Source organism: Euprymna scolopes, chromosome 15 (assembly GCF_053919585.1).
Source record: "Euprymna scolopes isolate OS-2025 chromosome 15, ASM5391958v1, whole genome shotgun sequence".
Classification (NCBI taxonomy): domain Eukaryota; kingdom Metazoa; phylum Mollusca; class Cephalopoda; order Sepiida; family Sepiolidae; genus Euprymna; species Euprymna scolopes.
In genome coordinates, this window is record NC_136496.1 from 66,910,183 (window position 1) to 66,933,742 (window position 23,560).

Below are 23,560 nucleotides of genomic sequence, written 5' to 3' on the forward strand. Positions count from 1 at the left end.
TGAATACATTGGACAAGATTAATTTAATGTTAAAAACTCAAGAAATATCTGAAAGTATGTCAAACTTACAAAAAAGAACTACCACCTAAAGTGGAGTAGAGGTAAGGCTCCCCCACATAACCAAAAAAGAAAGCCCCCCCCCGCCCTACAGGAGACAGGAGCTCCCCTACCATTCTGGGGCAGGGAAGGAGCAAGGAAAACTCTTAAACATAAATTGTCAACGAAGGGTATACACCCTTGGGAGCTAGAAGAGTCTTTTTATATGCATCAACACACAGCGAAACTTAAAAAGATAAAGAGATCAATAGCTATAGCCAGCTGGTCTCATAAACACAGGTGTACACTACACCGAAATTCACTTCAGGTCTGCATTTCCTCCATGCGAATAAGGTCCTGATTCCCCCCCAAGTGCAGGAAAGTTGCCCAACTCCCCTCTGGGTACACTTAAAAAGAAAACTACCCCCTCCCTAAGGCAGGAGAGAGAAGGCTCCCTGCCCCATCTCCTTCGTTGGTCGGATGACTGTCACCTCCCTAGAGCGAGGGATAAAAAAAAAAAGCAAATCACCCCTTCAGTCCTTCCCTAATCTGAGTAGCACGGCTCCCTCCTTCAGGGAGGGAAGGTCAACAGGTGGAGGAAAAATAGTCAACGCAGGGCATACCGCCTGACAAGCTAAAATCGTATTTTTATATACGGCAGACAGTAAGACTATTTGCCTTGGGGGCGGGCTAAGCACTCCCTCACCCCCAAAGTGGGAGCCGGGGAAACTTCTCCTCTCAGAAGCGGGAGAGGAGGCCAGGGAACCTTCTTTTTCCCCTAAAAGAGGGATATCCTTTTGTATGGTTGGTCTCCCCCCCCCCCTGTTGGTACCGCTTACTCCCTCCGGAAAGAGATCAACCTTACACAAAAACAAAAAAAAAAATATGGGTAGAGGGAAGCCTTCCAGAGCCCCCTTCTGGGAGAAGTTCCCCGGCTCCCACCTTTTGGGGAGTGCGCAGCCTGCACTCCAGTCAACCAAATAAATAAAAAGTTTACCCATCCCACCTTTGTGGGGAGAGTGCTCAGCCCACCTTCTGAGCCACCATAAAACAAAAGGTTCCTTCCACCAGAAGGGAAGGGAAGTAGAAAGAAAAAATATTTAAAAATACATGGTCAACACATGGTATAGCCCCTGGGGATCTAAAATCACCTTCTTATATACACCGACACACACAGACAGTCTGATTGATTCTTTGTTCCACAGATTATAAGAATAAACTTTTCCCAGAAGGAAAAGTATATAAACAACAGGATTACAAAACGTTTCCCAGAAGGAAAACAATGCGAAATGCGCCACGGAAAAACCCTTTGTGTTACATACATGTGCGAGGGAGTCTTAAAATTAACTTTACAACGCAGGGTATACCACTCACCTCCTTCAGATTGCATTTCACTTCAGGCCTGCATTTCCTCCGTGCGAATAAGGTCCTGACTCCCCCCCCCCCAGTTGGTTGCCCATCTCCCCTCCGGGCAAACTTAAAAAAAAAAAATACTCCCTCCCTAAGGCAGGAGAGGGTAGACTTCCTGCCCCATCCCCTTAGTTGGTTGGATGATCAGTCACCTCCCTATACCGAGGGGTAAAAAATAAAAGCAAATCACCCCTTCAGCCCTTCCCTAATCTGCGTAGCAGGGAGGGAAGGTCAACAGGTGGAAGAAAAATAGTCAACGCAGAGCATACCGCCTGACAAGCTAAAATCGCCTTTTTATATACGACAGACAATCAGACTCTGATTGCCTGGACGGCGGGCTGAGCAATGAATGTGGAAGCCGGGGAACTTCTCTCAGAAGGAGGATGGGAGGCCCAGGGAGCCTTTGCTCTCCTCCTAAGAGAGGGATATCCTCTTACTCCCTTGGGAAAGAGATCAACCTTACACAAAACAAAAAATATGGGAAGAGAAGCCTTCCCGGGCCCCCTCCCCCTTCGGGGAGGAGAAGTTCCCCGGCTCCAACCTTTTCTTTGGGGGGGGGCTAAGCCTGTCCTCCAGGCAACCAAATGAAAAAGAAATTTACCCATCCCACCTTTGTAGGAAGTGTGCTCAGCCCACCTTCTGAGCCACTGTGAAAGTTTCCTTCCACCAAAAGGGAAGGGAACGAGGAAGGAAAAGTCTCTGAGAATCTTCATGCAATTTCTTTGACAAAGAAACTGTTTTCACTTGATTCCACACAAAATTTTTATTGCTTTTTCATCTATTGTCTTATATTAGGATTTCTTTATGCATGTTATTTTATTTAAGAGTACTAAATAGCTTTTCAGTTTCTTGAGACTCTTTCACCTGTCTGGATTCTGCAGCAACGTTGTGGAGTGATATGTAAAACATAAATTGGTACTATATAACAATAGGTATGTAGAATTCTAACTCGCCAGTGTTGATCGTTTCAATTATTTACAAATTCACCAGGTCCTAGATATGACCATAAACTGTATCCAAACGTGGGGCTTTGTGAAGTGTGAAGCCACCATTTAATTGCTATTGCTACCAGGTCCACTCTGATCTGGAGTAGTAGTACCTGTTAGGGTCCCAATTATGAGTTAAATAGAAACCAACATTAAATAAACAAATATATTCTAGGAAAAAAAAATGTCACTAGATTGGGCATGAAATAACCTGATATAGTGTTGATATGTCATAAAACAAAATGAACCAACAAATTCACCAATCGACACAATATCAACAAATGTATCTTTCTTTTCCTTATTCTGTGCTTATTTCTTGGTACTAAGCTTATCATTAACTAACCCTGACATTTCTTTTACTTTGTTTTGTGTATATATTTTATTTTGTGTAGAATAACCAAAAAGACATTTAGCTACCACATTTGCAGCGAAATGTTAGCATACATAAAATCACTGGTGACAACCCATGATGTTTTTTCTTATGAACACGAAATAACCAACACGCTTTCCATTGGTTTTTCATGATAACAATTTAATATTGATAAATTATAATAAACATGTCCATTACTTTTCTTTTTTTATCAATAAATATACTTGGTTGATAATTAGAGAACACAATGTTTATTGTAATAAAACTTGTGATCTATAACATCCAATTCTAAAAATTAAACTTTCCTTTCTCAATTGAAACAAACAACATACCCCACACTATGTTCCTAAAAATGAGGATTTTACTATTGCGTTTACATAATTTTTTAGCTATGTTTCTCTTACTTTCAGCATGAGATCATTTTCTACACGTGTTTCATGCATACCACACAAACATTTTACCTCTGACATTTTTAATTTTTTTCCAATTTCCTTTCACCATGAACATTATCATTAGTACAGTTTTCATTTAAAATGAAGCTGTACATGGTTACTATTACTTGGAAAGCAGATCTAAAAAAAAATAAAAATAACTGTTTTCACTTTGAAAATTTACGATTTATAGATCTCGGATTTGGCCCTTCTTCACCTTTTATCTTACATTTGTAAATATTGTATATATAAACTTTTTTCTTATTTCTCCAATGTTATTTCATTCATGCAATTTCATAATCCACCAACATTGTATAAGATTCAATTCCATTTGACACTTGAAAACAACTTTTTATATAGTAAACAGCATTTATTTCTTTTCAGACATATTCTTATTTTATTTTATTTCCAGTACTATGTTTTATTTCATTTTGTGGACACTCATTTACCTCTCTGGGATGCTGCAGGGAACATGTAGAGTGATATATCAAACAAGAAGTGGTACTTTATGACAATAGGTATCTAGGATTTACACATACCAGTGTTGATAGTTTGAAATATTTACAGACTAACATTTTACACAATATAAACACATGTACCTTTTTTTTTTCTTTTCCTTTGCTTATTTCTCGAACCTAAACTTATCATTAACTAACCCGTAACTTTGTTTACTTTGTTTTGCGTATATATTTTATATTGGGTAGAATTAACAAAACTTAATTTCGCTACCATCATTATTTTTTAGTGACATGCACTGTTAACATCAATAAAATCACTGGTGACAATACTTGATGCCTGTTTCGTATAAGCACCAAATAACTATCACTATTTCGATTTGCTTTTTCATGATAATATGTTCATCTTGATACATTATAATAAACATTTCCATTCACTGGTCGTTTGCTTAGCTTAGCTTTACATCATTTTTTCACAATGTTTCTCTACTTGCTTTCAGCATGAGAGCAGATCATATTCTAAACGTTTCATGCATATCACACAAACTTATAATATTTGATCAACATTTGACTAACAATTTTTTGCCAATTTCCTTCAACATTCTCATTACAATTAGTACAGTTTACATTTTGTCGTTAAAATGAAGCTGTACATGTTTCCTATTACTTGGAAACCAGATTTGTAAAAATCCCATTTTTTTTTTCACTCTGAGAATTTTCATTATATTTCTTTGACCAACGATTTGTTTTCAATGGACTTGATAAGTGCTAATATAGAGAGAAGAGAAACAGGGTGAGAGAGAGGCAGAAGAGAAAGTTGTTCCATCCTCTTTCCCAAATTTGACTACTGTGCGCGTTTGAACTCTCATCCTCGAGTTGCCTATTAGCCTTGATAAGTGCTAATATAGATAGAAATACCTATTCTGATACCTAATAAAAGAAAGGACACTCTTTGGGGCGGATTTTGATGATAACAAGTCACTAATTAGAAATTATAATAAACATTCAAATAATTTAAGAATTTTAACAAAAATAAAATTACATGGTAATCACCCAATTTCTGCCACAAAATTTTGATTGGCAAAACTCATAAACAGAAAATATATATTTTCTAATTTCATCTTTTTTTTTTTTTTTTTTTTTTTTTACATAATCTGGTTTGATGTTTTCCTAAATATTCAAATCACTATATTTTGCTGCTTAATATCAAATACAGCAAATGAGTTATTTTTTATGCATCAAACAATTACATTTTCTCATTCATCCAAACTAATCACTGAACATACATTTCATAGTTTCTTCGCTAAAATATTACTGTGCTTGATGTCATCAAGTGGAGCAGATCATTTTTTTTTTCATTTGTTCACACATTTTTCCAATTTATATATATTTTGTCTAAGATTCTTAGCCTATGTCATTGCATACCAAGCTGTTTATTAAAAGTTAAGGTTCACTGTAAACACATATGTTACACCAAAATAAAAACGCTTCAGATAATGTCTTGATATTCAATTCAGTTTCTCACATGACATCTTATGAAGTTAGTAGAAATGTTACAGACTTTTGAATCTCAAACATTTTCAATACTGAGCACTGATATTTTCTTTTTTGGAATATAAGCACATTCATGATTTTTTTTTTTACAAACGTCAACAAATTTCACATTGTGTAGCAATGTACTGAAACAATTATAAAAATATTTGTTTTTATTTTGGATGATGCAGGGCATCCGGAGAGAGATGTTTCTAACAAAATGAAAGTATAATTTTTAGCAATAGGTATCTAGGAAAAAGCCACTACATATGTTATAAATTCCAAATTTCCACAACCTGGCAAATACTGGTACACGCTAGCAAATTTAGATTTGCAATTACAGAATATGATTCTAATTTTTTCCTTTGCTCTTTATTCTAACACTACACTAAGTTTACTGTTTTATTTCGCTACAGTTGATATTGTGTAGAACAATAAGAAAATCATAGTGAACAATGCATTCAACAAAATTTCATACACATTTCTAGATACCTATATCTAATAAGTTCAAAAGAAAGGACACACTTAGGGAGGTATTTTGGTGGTCAAGTCACTAAATAGAGATTAGCTGGTTTCCCGGCATAGCCCAGGATGTAATAAAGATTGACTGAAATACATGTTCTAGCTGGTTTCTAGGCGTTGCCAGGGATGTAATATAGACACATTATGTTGTATATTACCTGTTCTCTTCCCCCTAAGGTAAAACAATTTCATATACATGCTGTAAATTACCTACGCTAGGGATAAAACATGAACAATACCAGTCCTAGGGTAGATAAAACAAATAATACATAGAGATGAAAGATTCCTCTCCCCTAAGAATAAAACATATATTCAATATCTGCTTTTGTTTTTTCATTGTTTATACGGTCCCGAGCAACGCCGGGTAGCCCTGCTAGTCTATATATATAAAAGGCAAAAATCGGTGTGTATGTATGTATGTATGTATGTTTGTTTGTAACGCTAAAACTTTTGAAAGACGGAACCAGAGTTGACAAATTTGGTATCATATTGCACCTTGATCACCCGGATGACAAATATCGAAATTTCACGTCAAACGGACCAGTAGAAAGGGGTCAACTGATCGTTTTTCTCCTAGGGGGGCCCCCCAAAAAACCTGTCATTTTAACGTTATTCAATACGTGTCACGTGACGTGACGTCAGCTCAAACTTTTGACAGACACAACCAAAGTTGACAAATTATGTATCATATTGCACCTTGATCACCCGCATGACAAATATCAAAATTTCACGTCAAACGGACAATTACAAGGGGGTGAACTTATCATTTTTCTCCCAGGGGGGGGCCCCAAAAATCCTGTCATTATAACGTTATTCATTAAGTGTCACGTGACGTGACGTCAGCTCAGTAAAATGTCGGCTGCAGCTGAGGTACGTTAAAACTGCCTTCGGAGGAGAAATTGATACTATAACACAGTTAAATATTAGTTTTCGACTCGAACCGTTATTACCAACGTAATTATCGCACTCCAAAAATAAAAAAAAAACCAAAATTACACGAAAATTGACGTAGGGAAAATGTTTTTATTTTTGCTCGAAGTTTTTTGCCGGCGAAGATGACTTTGCTCTTTGTAATTTACATGTAAACAAAGATTAGCCATTTTGTTTATACATTCTAACTCTGTTAACTTGAAGGGGGAGGGGGGGGGTATCAGTATCAGGCCGCTTATGTAAACGAAACTTAGGTCGCTTGCACATTTTCCACTTTCTCTCTCTCTCTCTCGCCGTCTTTCTCTCTCTCTCTCTTTCGCCGTCTTTCTCTCTCTCTCTCTCTCTCTCTCTCTCTCTCTCTCTCGCCGTCTTTCTCTCTCTCTCTCGCCGTCTTTCTCTCTCTCTCTCACTCTCTTCTATCTCTACACCTTTCCTAACTCTCTATCACCATATTTCTCTCTCTCTCTCACTCTCTTCTCTCTCTCTCTCTCTAGACCTCTTTCTCTTCTCTTTCTCACTCTCACCCTCTTTATCTACTCTCTCTCTCACCCTCTTTCCCTTCTCTTATCTTCTCTCTCTCTCTCGCCCTGTTTCTCTTCTCTCTAAAGACGGCGAGAGAGAGAGAGAGAGAGAAGGGAAAGAGGGTGAGAGAGAGAGTAGATAAAGAGGGTGAGAGAGAGAAAGAGAAGAGAAAAAGGTCTAGAGAGAGAGAGAGAGAGAGAAGAGAGTGAGAGAGAGAGAGGATCAACTCGACTCACCATATTTCTCTCTCTCTCTCTCTCACTCTCTTCTCTCTCTCTCTCTAGACCTTTTTCTCTTCTCTTTCTCTCTCTCACCCTCTTTATCTACTCTCTCTCTCACCCTCTTTCCCTTCTCTCTCTCTCTCTCTCTCTCTCTCGCCGTCTTTCTCTCTCTCTCTCGCCGTCTTTCTCTCTCTCTCTCGCCGTCTTTCTCTCTCTCTCTCACTCTCTTCTATCTCTACACCTTTCCTAACTCTCTCTATCACCATATTTCTCTCTCTCTGGAAGGGGGGGTGGCTATCAGTATGAGGCCGCTTAAATACACGAAAATTACTTTTATACGAGTTTGTTTTCTTATGAATGGAACCGCTTTTGTAGGGGGGAGGGGGGAGGAGGCAATGTGCACAGTCTCCCAAGCATTACCTACTATAAAAAAAGATGCACATTTACCCTCTTCTCTCACCCTCTTTCTCTCTCTCTCTCTTTCTCTTCTCTCTCTCACTCTCTTTCTCTATCACCCTCTTCTCTCTCTCTCTTTCTCTTCTCTCTCTCATCCTCTTTCTCTCTCTCTCACCCTCTTCTCTCTCTCTACCTTTTTCTCTTCTCTCTCGCACCCTCTTCTCTCTCTCTCACCCGCTTCTCTCTCTCTACCTCTTTCTCTTCTCTCTCGCACCCTCTTCTCTCTCTCTCACCCGCTTCTCTCTCTCTACCTCTTTCTCTTATCTCTCTCTCTCTCTCAACCTCTTCTCTCTCTCTCTCTTACCCTCTTCTCTCTCTCACTCTCTGTGTACACCTTTTTCTCTTCTCTCTCTCTCTGACCCTCTTTCTCTCTCTCTCACCCTCTTTTTCTGCTCTCTCTCACCCTTCTCTCTCTCTCTCTCTCTACCTCTTTCTCTTCTCTATCACCCTCTTTCCCTGCTCTCTCTCACCTTCATCTCTCTCTCTCTACCTATTTCTCTTCTCTCTCTCTCTCCCTCTGCTCTCTCTCACCCTCTTCTTTCTCCCTCACCCTCTTCTCTCTCTCTCTCTCTCTACCTCTTTCTCTTATCTCTCTCTCTCACTACCCCTCTCTCTCTCTCTGTCTTACCCTCTTCTCTCTCTCTCTACCTCTTTCTCTTATCTCTCTCTCTCACTACCTATCTCTCTCTCACCCTCTTCTCTCTCTCACCCTCTTTCTCTCTTACCCTCTTCTCTCTCTACCTCTTTCACTTCTCTCACCCTCTTTCTCTCTCACCCTCTTTCTCTGCTCTCTCTCACCCTCTTCTCTGCTCTCTCTCACCCTCTTCTCTCTCTACCTCTTTCTCTTCTCTCTCTCACCCTCTTCTCTCTCTCTTACCCTTTTTCTCTTCTCTTCTCTTTTCTCTCTCTCTCGCCGTCTTTCTTTTCTCTCTCTCTCACCCTCTTTCTCTTCTCTCTCTCTCTTTCACCCTCATTCTCAACTCACTCTTACCCTCTTCTCTCTCCCTGTCTACCTCTTTCTCTTCTCTCTCTCTCACCCCCTTTCTCTTCTCTCTCTCACACCGTCTTTCTCTTCTCTCTCTCTCTCCCCTCATTCTCTTCTGTCTCTCTCTCGCCCTCTTTATCTTCTCTCTCTCTCACCCCGTTTCTCTTCTCTCTATATTAGCACTTATCAAGGTCAATAGGCAACTCGAGGATGACAGTTCAAAAGGTCACAGTAGTCAAATTTGGGAAAGAGGATGGAACAACTTTAACGGGAGCATGAGTTATTCAGCGACACCAACCTATTTTGTAATATATATATATATATATATATATATATTGTACAAACTATATATTACCACTTATCAAGGCCTATAGGCCACTCGAGGATGAGAGTTTAAAAGTGCACAGCGATGAGTTATTCAGCGACTCCAACCTATTTTGTTATATATATATTTATATCTATATTTACTAAAAAATATATATTACCACTTATCAAGGCCCATAGGCTACTCGAGGATGAGAGTTGAAAAGTGGACAGTAGTCAAATTCGGGAAAGAGGATGGAACCTCTTTAACGGGAGGAGGAGTTATTCAGCCACTCCAACCTATTTTGTTATATATATATATATATATATATATATATATATATATTTTTTTTTTGTACAAACTATATATTACCACTTATCAAGGCCCAGAGGCCACACGAGGATGAGAGTTTAAAAGTGCACAGTAGTCAAATTTGGGAAAGAGGATTTAATCGCTTTAATAGGAGGATGAATTATTCAGCGACTCACACCTGTTTTGGTATATATATATATATATTTATAAAAAAATATGTATTACCACTTATCAAGGCCCATAGGCCACTCGAGGATGAGAGTTAAAAAGTCCACAGTAGTCAAATTTGGGAAAGAGGATGGAACCGCTTTAACAGGAGGATGAGTTATTCAGCAACTCCAACCTATTTTGTTATATATATATATATATATATATATATATATATAGATATATTTTTCATAAAATATGTATTACCACTTATCAAGGCCCATAGTCCAGTCGAGGACGAGAGTTGAAAAGTGCACAGTAGTCAAATTGGGAAAAGAGGATGGAACCGCTTTAACGGGAGGATGAGTTATTCAGCGACTCCAACCTATTTTGTTATTTTGTAAAAAATATATATGACCACATATCAAGGCCCAGAGGCCACTCGAGGATAAGAGTTGAAAAGTGCACAGTAGTCAAATTCGGGAAATTTGTTATATATCTATTTTTTTGTTACTTAGGCATTTCCACTTATCAAGGCCCAGATACATCTCGAGGATAAGAGTTAAATGTGCACAGTAGTCAATTGGACAATAAGGCCCAGAGGCCACCCGAGGATAAGGGTTGAAAATGGCAGTAGTTAATTGGACAACATAGTAATACTTAGTAATGGAAAGTCGGGAAATTTGTTATATATATATTTATATTTTGTTTATATAGGCATTACCACTTATCAAGGCCCAGAGGCCACTAGAGGATAAGTGTTGAAAAGTGCAGTAGTCAATTGGACAAAATATAGTAATTGTTAGTAATGGAAATTCAGTAAATTTGTTATATATATATTAATATTTTGTTAAATACGCATTACCACTTATCAAAGCCCACAGGCCACTCGAGGATAAGGATTGAAAAGTGCACCGTAGTAGTCGGTTGTAATGGAAATGCGGGATATTTGTAATATACCTATTTTTTGTTACTTAGGCACAACCACTTATTAAGGCCCAGAGGCCACTCGATGGTATTACCACTTATCAAGGCCCAGAGGCCACTCGAGGATAAGCGTTTAAAAGTGCAGTAGTCAATTGGACAATATAGTAATCGTTAGTAATGGAAATTCAGTAAATTTGTTATATATATGTATATTTTGTTACATACGCATTACCATTTATCAAGGCCCAGAGGCCACTCGAGGATAAGGATTGAAAAGTGCACAGTAGTCAATTGGACAATATAGTAATCGTTAGTAATGGAAATTCAGTAAATTTGTTATATACCTATTTTTTGTTACTTAGTCATTTCCACTTATCAAGGCCCAGAGGCCACTCGAGCATAAGAGTTAAAAAGTCCACAGTAGTCAATTGGACAATAAGGCCCAGAGGCCACCCGAGGATAAGGGTTAAAAAGTGCAGTAGTCAATTGGTCAATATAGTAATCGTTAGTAATTACTACTTCTCAAGGCCCAGAGGCCACTCGAGGATAAGGGTTGAAAAGCGCAGTAGTCAATTGGACAATACAGTAATCGTTAGTAATGGAAATTCAGTAAATTTGTTATATATATATATATTTATATTTTGCTAAATACGCATTACTACTTATCAAGGCCCAGACGCCACTCGAGGATAAGGGTTGAAAATATTCAACAAATTTTTTATCTACAGATTAGAAAATTTGTATATAGGGTATCCAGACATATGGAATATATCTAGCATAATCTATCTATTATATCTATAAAAGTCAGAATGTTTGTGTGTGTGGGTGTGTGTGAGGTAGAGAGAGAGAGAGAGAGAACAATTCTTAACCTATATATTCAACAAATTTTTTATCTACAGATTTTAAATTTGTTATAAAGGGTATTCATACATATGGAAATATATCTAGCATAATCTATCTATTATATCTACAAAAGTGAAAATGTGTGTGTCTGTGAGAGAGAGAGCAATTCTCAACCTATATACTCAACAAATTTTTTATCTACAGATTAGATAATTTGTATATAGGGTATTCAGACATATGGAAATATATCTAGCATAATCTATCTATTATATCTATAAAAGTGAGAATGTTTGCGTGTGTGTGTGTGTGAGGTAGCAAGAGAGAGAGAGACAGAGCGAGAGAACAATTCTCAACCTATATATTCAACAAATTTTTTATCTACAGATTTGAAAATTGGTATATAAGGTATTCAGACATATGGAAATATATCTAGCATAATCTATCTATTATGTCTATAAAAGTGAGAATATGTCTGTGTGTGAGAGAGAGAGAGAGAGTAAGAACAATTCTCACCCTTTATATTCAACAAATTTTTATCTACAGATTAGAAAATTTTTATATAGTGTATTCAGACATATGGAAATATATCTAGCATAATCTATCTATTATATCTATAAAAGTGAGCATGTGTGAGAGGAGAGAGAGAGAGAGAGAACAATTCTCAACCTATATACTCAACAAATTTTTTATCTACAGATTTGAAAATTTGTATATAGATTATTCAGTATATGGAAATATATCTAGCATAATTTATCTATTATATCTATAAAAGTGAGAATGTGTGGGTGTGTGAGAGAGAGAATGAGAGAGAACAATTCTCAGCTTATATATGCAACAAATTGTTTATCTACAGATCCGAAATATCACATTTGTATAGAAGTAGAAATCTGGATACCTATTCTGATACCTAATAAAAGAAAGGACACTCTTTGGGGCGGATTTTGATGATAACAAGTCACTACTAAGAAATTATAATAAACATTGAAATAATTTAAGAATTTTATCAAAATAAAATTGCATGGTAATCACCCAATTTCTGCCACAAAATTTTGATTGGCAAAACTCATAAACAGAAAATATATATTTTCTAATTTCATCTTTTTTTTTTACATAATCTGATTTGATGTTTTCCTTAATATTCAAATCACTATATTTTGCTGCTTAATATCAAATACAGCAAATGAGTTATTTTTTATGCATCAAACAATTACATTTTCTCATTCATCCAAACTAATCACTGAACATCAATTTCATATTTTCTTCACTAAAATATTACTGTGCTTGATGTCATCAAGTGGAGCGGATCATTTTTTTTTTTCATTTGTTCACACATTTTTCCAATTTATATATATTTTGTCTAAGATTCTTAGCCTATGTCATTGCATACCAAGCTGTTTATTAAAAGTTACGGTTCACTGTAAACACATACGTTATACCAAAATAAAAACGCTTCAGATAATGTCTGGATATTCAATTCAGTTTCTCACATGACATCTTATGAAGTTAGTAGAAATGTTACAGACTTTTGAATCTCGAACACTTTCAATACTGTGCACTGATATTTTCTTTTTTGGAATATAAGCACATTCATGATTTTTTTTTTACAAACGTCAACAAATTTCACAATGTGTAGCAATGTACTGAAACAATTATAAAAATATTTGTTTTTATTTTGGATGATGCAGGGCATCCGAAGAGAGATTTTTCTAACAAAATGAAAGTATAATTTTTAGCAATAGGTATCTAGGAAAAGGCCACTACATGCGTTATAAATTCCAAATTTCCACAACCTGGCAAATACTGGTACACGCTAGCAAATTTAGATTTGCAATTACAGAATATGATTCTAATTTTTTCCTTTGCTCTTTATTCTAACACTACACTAAGTTTACTGTTTTATTTCGCTGCAGTTGATATTGTGTAGAACAATAAGAAAATCATAGTGAACAATGCATTCAACAAAATTTCACACACATTTCTAGATACCTATATCTAATAAGTTCAAAAGAAAGGACACACTTAGGGAGGTATTTTGGTGGTCAAGTCACTAAATAGAGATTAGCTGGTTTCCCGGCATAGCCCAGGATGTAATAAACATTGACTGAAATACATGTTCTAGCTGGTTTCTAGGCGTTGCCAGGGATGTAATATAGACACATTATGTTGTATATTACCTGTTCTCTTCTCCCTAAGGTAAAACAATTTCATATACATGCTGTAAATTACCTATGCTAGGGATAAAACATGAACAATACCAGTCCGGGGGTAGATAAAACAAATAATACATAGAGATGAAAGATTCCTCTCCCCTAAGAATAAAACATATGTTCAATATCTGCTTTTGTTTTTTCATTGTTTATACGGTCCCGAGCAACGCCGGGTAGCCCTGCTAGTATTACATAATCCAAAAACGCTTAGTCATGTCACGTGACGTGACGTCAACATCCAGTAATGGCGAACAAATGTAAACAAACACTTTGTTTTACCGATACTTTTGTAATTTCTCTTCTGCTTTGTTGTCTCCAACGTATTTAACTGGTTAAAAATAGTATTTATACAAGAGTTTTAACGAAAAATATCAGGAAAAAATGTACAGGAATAAAAAAAAATTCAGCTTTCAAAATATTCGTCGATAAAAAAACCGATCTTTATATTTACGCTAGCCATTTTGTATATTACCACGTGACCTGCTATCTCTTAAACTGGAGGGGGGGGGGATCCACTTGAATCCAACAAAACCAGTAATTTTTTTTTTCTATTATATATACAGCATTTTCTATAAAATTAAGTGTAGACTTTATAATTAAAACAAAAAATGTTATTCATACTAAAAAAAAAAAACGCTTAGTCATGTCACGTGACGTGACGTCAACATCCACTAATGGCGAACAATTGTACCTATTTACTATGCCTCCCCACGGGACAGAGTTAGACACCAGGGTCGTTTTTTAACGTGGAGAAAAGGTACAAAAATAAAAATTGTCTCAGTCGTGGAGGATTTCTCCTCCACCGAAAGAGAACAAGAAATAGAAGTGCAGCATCTGAAGACAGATACTACACTTTGATCTTGACCAAAAGGCCAAGAATGCGAACAATTGTAAATAACAACTTTTTTCACAAAACCAACACCGTCTTTCTTTTTTTTCTCTCTCTTTCTCTCTCTCACCCACTTACTCTTCCCTCTCTCTCACCCTCTTTCTCTTGACGTCACACCACTGTTAAACTGTGGGGGGGGGGAACACATTCCCAGGCATTATCTCCTATAGATGCACATTTTATTAGAAATTCAGCTTTCAAAATATTAGACGATAATAAAAATATAAAACCAACACCCTCTTTCTCTTTTCTCTCTCTCTCACCAACTTACTCTTCTCTCTCTCTCACCCTCTTTCTCTTGACCTCCTACTACTGTTAAACTGTGTGTGTGTGGGGGGGGGGAAGAGGCAGCTTGAAAACCAACAAAAACAGTGCACAGTTTCCCAAGCATTTGGGGTGGGAAGGGGGGGAAGAAGCCGAGCGCACAGTTTCGTGTGAGAGAGAGAGAACAATTCTCAACCTATATACTCAACAAATTTTTTATCTACAGATTTGAAAGTTTGTATATAGGGTATTCAGACATATGGAAATATATCTAGCATAATCTATCTATTATATCTATAAAAGTGAAAATGTGTGTGTGTGTGAGGTAGCCAGAGAGAGAGAGAGAGAGAGAGAGAGAGAGAGAGAGAGAGAGAGAGAGAGACAACAATTCTCAACCTATATATTCAATACATTTTTTATCTACAGATTTGAAAATTTGTATATAGGGTATTCAGACATATGGAAATATATCTAGCATAATCTATCTATTATATCTATAAAAGTGAAAATGTGTATGTGTGTGAGGTAGCCAGAGAGAGAGAGAGAGAGAGAGACAACAATTCTCAACCTATATATTCAATACATTTTTTATCTACAGATTTGAAAATTTGTATATAGGGTATTCAGACATATGGAAATATATCTAGAATAATCTATCTATTATATCTATAAAAGTGAAAATGTCTGTGTGTGTGTGTGTGTGTGTGTGTGTGTGTGTGCGTAAGAGAGAGAGAGAACAATTCTCAACCTATATACTCAACGTATTTTTATCTACGGATTTTAAACTTTGTATATAGGGTATTCAGACATATAGAAATATATCTAGCATAATCTATACATTATATCTATAAAAGTGAGAATGTGAGTGTGTGTGAGAGAGAGAACAATTCTCAACCTATATATTCAACAAATTTTTTACCTACAGATTTGATAATTTGTATATTGGGTATTCAGACATATGGAAATATATCTAGCATAATCGATCTATTATATCTATAAAAGTCAGAATGTTTGCGTGTGGTTGTGTGTGTAAGGTTGCGAGAGAGAGAGAGAGAACAATTCTCAACCTATCTATTCAATAAATTTGTTATCTACAGATTTGACCATTTGTATATAGGGTATTCAGACATATGGAAATATATCCAGCATAATCTATCTATTATATCCATAAAAGTGAGAATGTGTGCGTGAGAGAGAGAGAGAGAGAGAGAGAGAGTAAGTACAATTCTCACCCTATATATTCAACAAATTTTTTATCTACCGATTATAAAATTTGTATATAGGGTATTCAGACATATGGAAATATATCTAGCATAATCTATCTATTATATCTAGAAAAGTGAGAATGTGTGTGAAAGAGAGAGAGAGAAGAGAGAGAGAGAACAATTCTCAACCTATATATTCAACTAATTTTATGTACAGATCTGAAAATTTGTATGCAGGGTATTCAGACATATGGAAATATATCTAGCATAATCTATTTTATCTATAAAAGGTAGAATGTGTGTGTGTGTTTGTGAGTGAGTGAGTGAGTGAGTGAGTGAGAGAGAGAGAGAGAGAACAATTCTCAACCTATATACTCAACAAATTTTGTATCTACAGATTTGATAATTTGTATATAGTGTATTCAGACATAAGGAAATATATCTAGCATAATCTATCTATTATATCTATAAAAGTGAGAATGTGTGTGAAAGAGAGAGAGAGAGAACAATTCTCAACCTATATATTCAACAAATTCTATCTTTACAGATTTGAAAATTTGTATATAGGGTATTCAGACATTTGGAAATATATCTAGCATAATCTATTATATCTATAAAAGTGAGAATGTGTGTGTGAGAGAGAGAGAAAGAACAATTCTCAACCTATATACTCAACAAATTTTTTATCTACAGATTTAAAAATTTGTATATAGGGTATTCAGACATATAGAAATATATCTAGCATAACCTATCTATTATATCTATAAAATGACCATGTGTGTGTGTGTGAGAGAGAGAGAGAGTCAGAGAGAGAGAGAGAACAATTTTCAGCTTGTGTGTGTGTGAGAAAGAGAGAGAGAGAAAGAGAGGAAGGAAAATTCTCACCCTATATATTCAACAAATTTTTTATCTACATATTAGAAAATTTGGATATAGGGTATTCAGACGTATGGAAATATATCTAGCATAATCTATCTATTATATCTATAAAAGTGAGAATGTGTGTGTGAGAGAGAGAGAAAGAGAGAGAGAGAACAATTCTCAACCTATATATTCAACTAATTTTTTATCTACAGATTTGAAAATGTGTATATTGGGTATTCAGACATATGTAAATATATCTGGCATAATCTATGTATTATATCTATAAAAGTGTGAATGTGAGTGATGGAAAGAGCAAAAAATTCTCAACCTATATAACCTATAAAAGTGAGAATATGTGTGAGAGAGAGAGAGAGAGAGAACAATTCTCAACCTATATATTCCACACATTTTTGGGCACAGATTTGGAAATTTGTATATAGGGTAGGCAGACATATAGAAATATATCTAGCATAATCTATCTATTATATCTATAAAAGTGAGAACTTGTGTGTGTGTGTGTGTGTGAGAGAGAGAGAGAACAATTCTTAACCTACATACTCAACAAATGTTTTACCTACAGTTTAGAAAATTTGTATATAGGGTATTCAGACATATGGAAATATATCTAGCATAATCTATCTATTATAACTACAAAAGTTAGAATGTGTGTGTGAGAGAGAGAGAGAGAGAGAACAATTCTAAACCTATATATTCAACAAATTTTTTATCTACAGATTTGAAACTTTGTATATAGGGTATTCAGACATATGGAAATATATCTAGCATAATCTATCTATTTTATCTATAAAAGTGAGAATGCGTGTGTGTGAGATAGCGAGAGAGAGAGAGAGAGAAAAAGAGAGAGATAAAAATTCTCAACCTATACATTCAACAAATTTTTTATCCACAGATTTGAACATTTGTATATAGGGTGTTCAGACATATAGAAATATATCTAGCATAATCTATCTATTATATGTATAAAAGTGAGAATGTGTGTGTGTGTGAGAGAGAGGACAATTGTCAACCTATGTATACAACAAATTTTTTATCTACAGATTTCAAAATTTGTATATTGGGCATTCAGACATATTTCAATATATCTGGCATAATCTGTCTATTATATCTATAAAAGTGAGAATGTGTGTGATAGAGAGAGAGAGAGAACAATTCTCAACCTATATACTCAACAAATTTTTTATCTACAGATTTGAAAATTTGTATATAGGGTATTCAGACATATGGAAATATATCTAGCATAATCTATTATATCTATAAAAGTGAGAATGTGTGTGTGTGTGTGTGAGAGAGAGAGAGAGAGAGAGAACAATTCTCAACCCATATACTCAACAAATTCTTTATCTACAGATTTTAAAATTTGTATATAGAGTATTCATACAAATAGAAATATATCTAGGATAATCTTTCTATTATATCTATAAAAGTGAGAATGTGTGTGTGTGTGAGCGAGAGAGAGAGAGAGAGAGAGAGAGAGAGAGAACAGTTCTCAACCTATACATTCAACAAATTTTTATATATAGGGTATTCAGAAATATCGAAATATATCTAGCATAATCTATTATATCATTAAAAGTTAGAATGTGTGTGTGTGAGAGATAGAGAGAACAATTCTCAACCTATGCACTCTACAAATTTTTTATCTACAAATTAGAAAATTTGTATATAGGGTATTCACACATATGGAAATATATCTAGCATAATCTATCTATTATATCTATAAAAGTTAGAATGTGTGTGTGAGGTAGCCAGAGACAGAGAGAGAGAGAGTAAGAACAATTTTCAACCTATATATTCAACAAATATTTGATCTACAGATTAGAAAATTTGTATATAGGGTATTCAGACATATGGAAATATATCTAGCATAATCTATCTATTATATCTCTAAAATTGAGAATGTGTGTGTGAGAGAGAGAGAGAGAACAATTTTCAACCTATATACTCAACAAATTTTTTTATCTACAGATTTGAAAATTTGTATATAGGGTATTCAGACATATGGAAATATATCTAGAGTAATCTATCTATTATATCTATAAAAGTGAGAATGCGTGTGTGTGTGAGAGAGAGCGACACAGAACAATTCTCAACCTATATATTCAACAAATTTTTTATGTACAGATCTGAAATATCACATTTGTATAGAAGTAGAAATCTTGATACCTACTCTGATACCTAATAAAAGAAAGGACACTCTTTAGGGCGGATTTTGATTATAACAAGTCACTAATTAGAAATTATAATAAACATTCTAATAATTTAAGAATTTTACCAAAATAAAATTGCATGGTAATCACCCAATTTCTGCCACAAAATTTTGATTGGCAGAACTCATAAACATAAAATATATATTTTCTAATTTCATCTTTTTTTTTTCTTTTTACATAATCTGGTTTGATGTTTTCCCAAATATTCAAATCACTATATTTTGCTGCTTAATATCAAATACAGCAACTGAGTTATTTTTATGCATCAAACAATTACATTTTCTCATTCATCCAAACTAATCACTGAACATCAATTTCATATTTTCTTCACTAAAATATTACTGTGCTTGATGTCATCAAGTGGAGCGGATCATTTTTTTTTCATTTGTTCACACATTTTTCCAATTTATATATATTTTAAAGATTCTTAGCCTATGTCATTGCATACCAATCTGTTTATTAAAAGTTAAGGTTCACTGTAAACACATATGTTACACCAAAATAAAAACGCTTCAGATAATGTCTTGATATTCAATTCAGTTTCTCACATGACATCTTATGAAGTTAGTAGAAATGTTACAGACTTTTGAATCTCAAACACTTTCAATACTGTGCACTGATATTTTCTTTTTTGCAATATAAGCACATTCATGATTTTTTTTACAAACGTTAAAAACTTTCACATTGTGTAGCAATATACTGAAACAATTATAAAAATATTTGTTTTTATTTTGAATGATGCAGGGCATCTGAAGAGAGATTTTTCTAACAAAATGAAAGTATAATTTTTAGCAATAGGTATCTAGGAAAAGGCCACTACATATGTTATAAGTTCCAAATTTCCACAACCTGGCAAATACTGGTACATGCTAGCAAATTTAGATTTGCAATTACAAAATATGATTCTAATTTTTTCCTTTGCTCTTTATTCTAACACTACACTAAGTTTACTGTGTTATTTCGCTACAGTTGATATTGTGTAGAACAATAAGAAAATCATAGTGAACAATGCATTCAACAAAATTTCACACACATTTCTAGATACCTATATCTAATAAGTTCAAAAGAAAGGACACACTTAGGGAGGTATTTTGGTGGTCAAGTCACTAAAAAGAGATTAGCTGGTTTCCCGGCATAGCCCAGGATATAATAAAGATTGACTGAAATACATGTTCTAGCTGGTTTCTAGGCGTTGCCAGGGATGTAATATAGACACATTATGTTGTATATTACCTGTTCTCTTCTCCCTAAGGTAAAACAATTTCATATACATGCTGTAAATTACCTATGCTAGGGATAAAACATGAACAATATCAGTCCTAGGGTAGATAAAACAAATAATACATAGAGATGAAAGATTCCTCTCCCCTAAGAATCAAACATATGTTCAATATCTGCTTTTGTTTTTTCATTGTTTATACGGTCCCGAGCAACGCCGGGTAGCCCTGCTAGTCTATATATATAAAAGACAAAAATCTGTGAGTTTGTATGTTTGTATGTAACGCTAAAACTTTTGAAACACACAACCAGACTTGATAAATTTGGTATCATATCGAAGCCCCGTATCCCGGATGACAAATATCGAAATTTCACGTCAAACGGACGAGGAGAAAGTGGTAAACGTATCAGTTATCTCCAAGGGGGGCCCAAAAAAAACTGTCATTGTAATGCTTTTTATTACGTAATTCTTGAATGATCCAATGTAATTCATACGTAAAAAAAAAAAACGTTTAGTCATGTCACGTGACGTGACGTCAACGACCACTAATGGCGAACAATTGTAAATAGTTCTGTCTTCGATACTTTTGCATTTTTCTCTTCGGCTTAGTTATATCTATTATTACACTTTATGACAATGTTTCCATCGTGATTACCTGGTTAAAAATATTATTTATACAAGAGTTTTAACGAAAAATGTCAGGAAAAAATGTACAGGAATAAAAAAAATTCAGCTTTCAAAATATTAGACGATAATAAAAATATCGTAATATTTATGTAATATAAAATAATTAGCCATTTTGTATATTACCACGTGACCTCATACCTCTTAAGCTGGAAGGGGGGGAGGAGTAAAACCAACACCGTCTCTCTCTCTCTCACACTTACTCTCTCTCTCTCTCTCTCACTTTCTCTATCACCCTCTTTCTATTTTTCTATTCGTTTAAAAACGCTTAGTCATGTCACGTGACGTGACGTCAACGTCCACTAGTCTATATATATAAAAGCCAAACGTCTGTGTGTATGTATGTTTGTTTGTAACGCTAAAACTTTTGAAAGACGGAACCAAACTTGACAAATTTGGTATCATATCGAAGCCCCATCACCCGGATGACAAATATCGAAATTTCACGTCAAACGGACCACTAGAAGTTGGTCAACTGATCAGTTATCTTCGAGGGGGCCCCCCCAAAAAACCTGTCATTATCTATATATATATAAAAGACAAATGTTTGTTTGTAACGCTAAAACTTGAGATGAAAGATTCCTCTCCCCTAAGAATAAAACATATGTTCAATATTTGCTTTTGTTTTTTCATTGTTTATACGGTCCCGAGCAACGCCGGGTAGCCCTGCTAGTCTATATATAAAAGCGAAAATGTGTGTATGTATGTTTGCTTTTTCTGTATGTCCAAGAAAGGCTTTTTTTCCGAGAAGCGATTGGTCGACTCACTTCTTCTTAAAACTTTTTATATCACGCCTAATATCTACGAATTAACAACCAAAGTCGCCTGTCTATTTAATTTGCCCGACTTTCAAAAGATAAATATTCAAGATTTTTCGTTCGCCGAATGTGCATTGAGCTTTTTCGTATAAAAAAAGAAGCGAACAGACTCGCAGTAAATAAAACACTGTCCCACACTCAAAGTTGACGTCATTAACTCGTCAAAAACGGGCACCTGCCGTTAAACGTTCCACGTTTTTTTTCACACTTTATTATTTTCCAACTGCGCATTAAGGCTTCCTATTTTTTTTTTAAAACAAACACCCGGCCAACGATTTTTGTTTTCATTTACCCAAAAACACACACATCTCATAACCCCCGGGCAACACTAGTCTATAATATAAATCTCACCTGTCTGTTTAAAATGTATGTATGTTTGTATGTCTCGCAAAAACTTTCGACAGAGGTGACGGATTTTCACAATATCAGTATCATTTTGAAGCGCGACCCTTCAGATGACAAATATCAAAAAATTGGCCAAAAACATTAATTCCTTCCCCCTCAACTGGGCAGTTTTCTACAAGGAGGGTCGTTTTTTTCATTGACATTTTTTTGCAAGTCATTCAACCCTCGCGCCCACGAAGTCGCATAAAAGGTGTTATTTTGACCGTAAATGGCGTCACATCAATAAGACAGTTTTTTTCACCTTTTTTTCCTCTGGCGCGTGATGGGTTCGAGCCTGCTTACTACTTTTATTTTTTTTTTCCTTTTTTCTTTTTTGCTCAACCAAAACCCTCACACACACATTCACTTTCTTTTCCGCCTCCGCGTCACAGGTTCGAGCCTGCCTGCCTACTACAACTTTTTTTTTTTTTTTACTCAAACACACACCTCCAAACACCAGGCTAGTCTATTATATAAAAGGCAAAATGGGTGCGTGTGTTTTTGTATGTCTACTAAAAGCTTTTTTCGCCGGGCTTCTCAACAAGGTTACTATTATGGAGAACTTTTTTATACTTCCTAGATGATAATATCTTCGATTTGCGAACAGACGTCGTCTCTATCTTTATTTTGATCGCATTTTAAAAAATTCTTTTCATCCCGTTCTTTCCAATGTTTGTTTGTCATTTTCGTATAAAAGCAAAACTGATTGAAGCAAACAGCAGCACCTGGCCTTCATGGCTGGGATGTCCAGAAGCCAATTAGCTTTGATCAATGCGGGGGCAACCCTTCATATCAGACAATTGCTATTCATTTAGACGCTGCCAGAGCTCCCCCTTTTAGGGGGGGGGGACTGGTTTTCCCCAACATCGTGGGGAACAAATATGGCAGAAACTGGCCTACAGCCAGAGTTAAGTGCATGATTCTTAACTTAAGCCAGATGTTCATTTCTGTGCCTGTGTGAACTCATTCACTTAACTATCCATTTCTGCAAGTCAACTTTTTGATTGACATCGCTAAATTTGAACACTACTCACTTCCTGTTGCGTCATAGCATAGCGATAAGATGTCAGGTTTCTCTCACTTCATTTTCCACCTTCGCGTCACGGTTTCGAGCCTGCCTGCCTACTGACACTTTATTTTTTCACACACCTATAAACACCCAGGCAACGCCGGGCCCCCCTGCTAGTCTATTATATAAAAGGCAAAATGGGCGCGCATATTTTTGTATGTCCAAAAAGGGCTTTTTCCACGGGGGTTCTCGACAAGATTACTATTTTGGAGAACTTTCTTTATACTCTCTAAAATCGTAGAATCTCCGATGTGGGGGAAACCCTTCATATCAGACAATTGATATTCATTAAGACACTGCCAGAGCTCCCCCTTTTTTGGGGGGGGGGGAGCTGGTTTT

General features: G+C 35.5%; 1 protein-coding gene across 1 annotated transcript in view; it reads right to left on the reverse strand.

The window, feature by feature from the left end:
• LOC145293859 (programmed cell death protein 6-like) overlaps positions 1 to 23,560 on the reverse strand; it is an 85,671-nt gene that overhangs the window by 33,716 nt on the left and 28,395 nt on the right. The window lies entirely within an intron of this gene.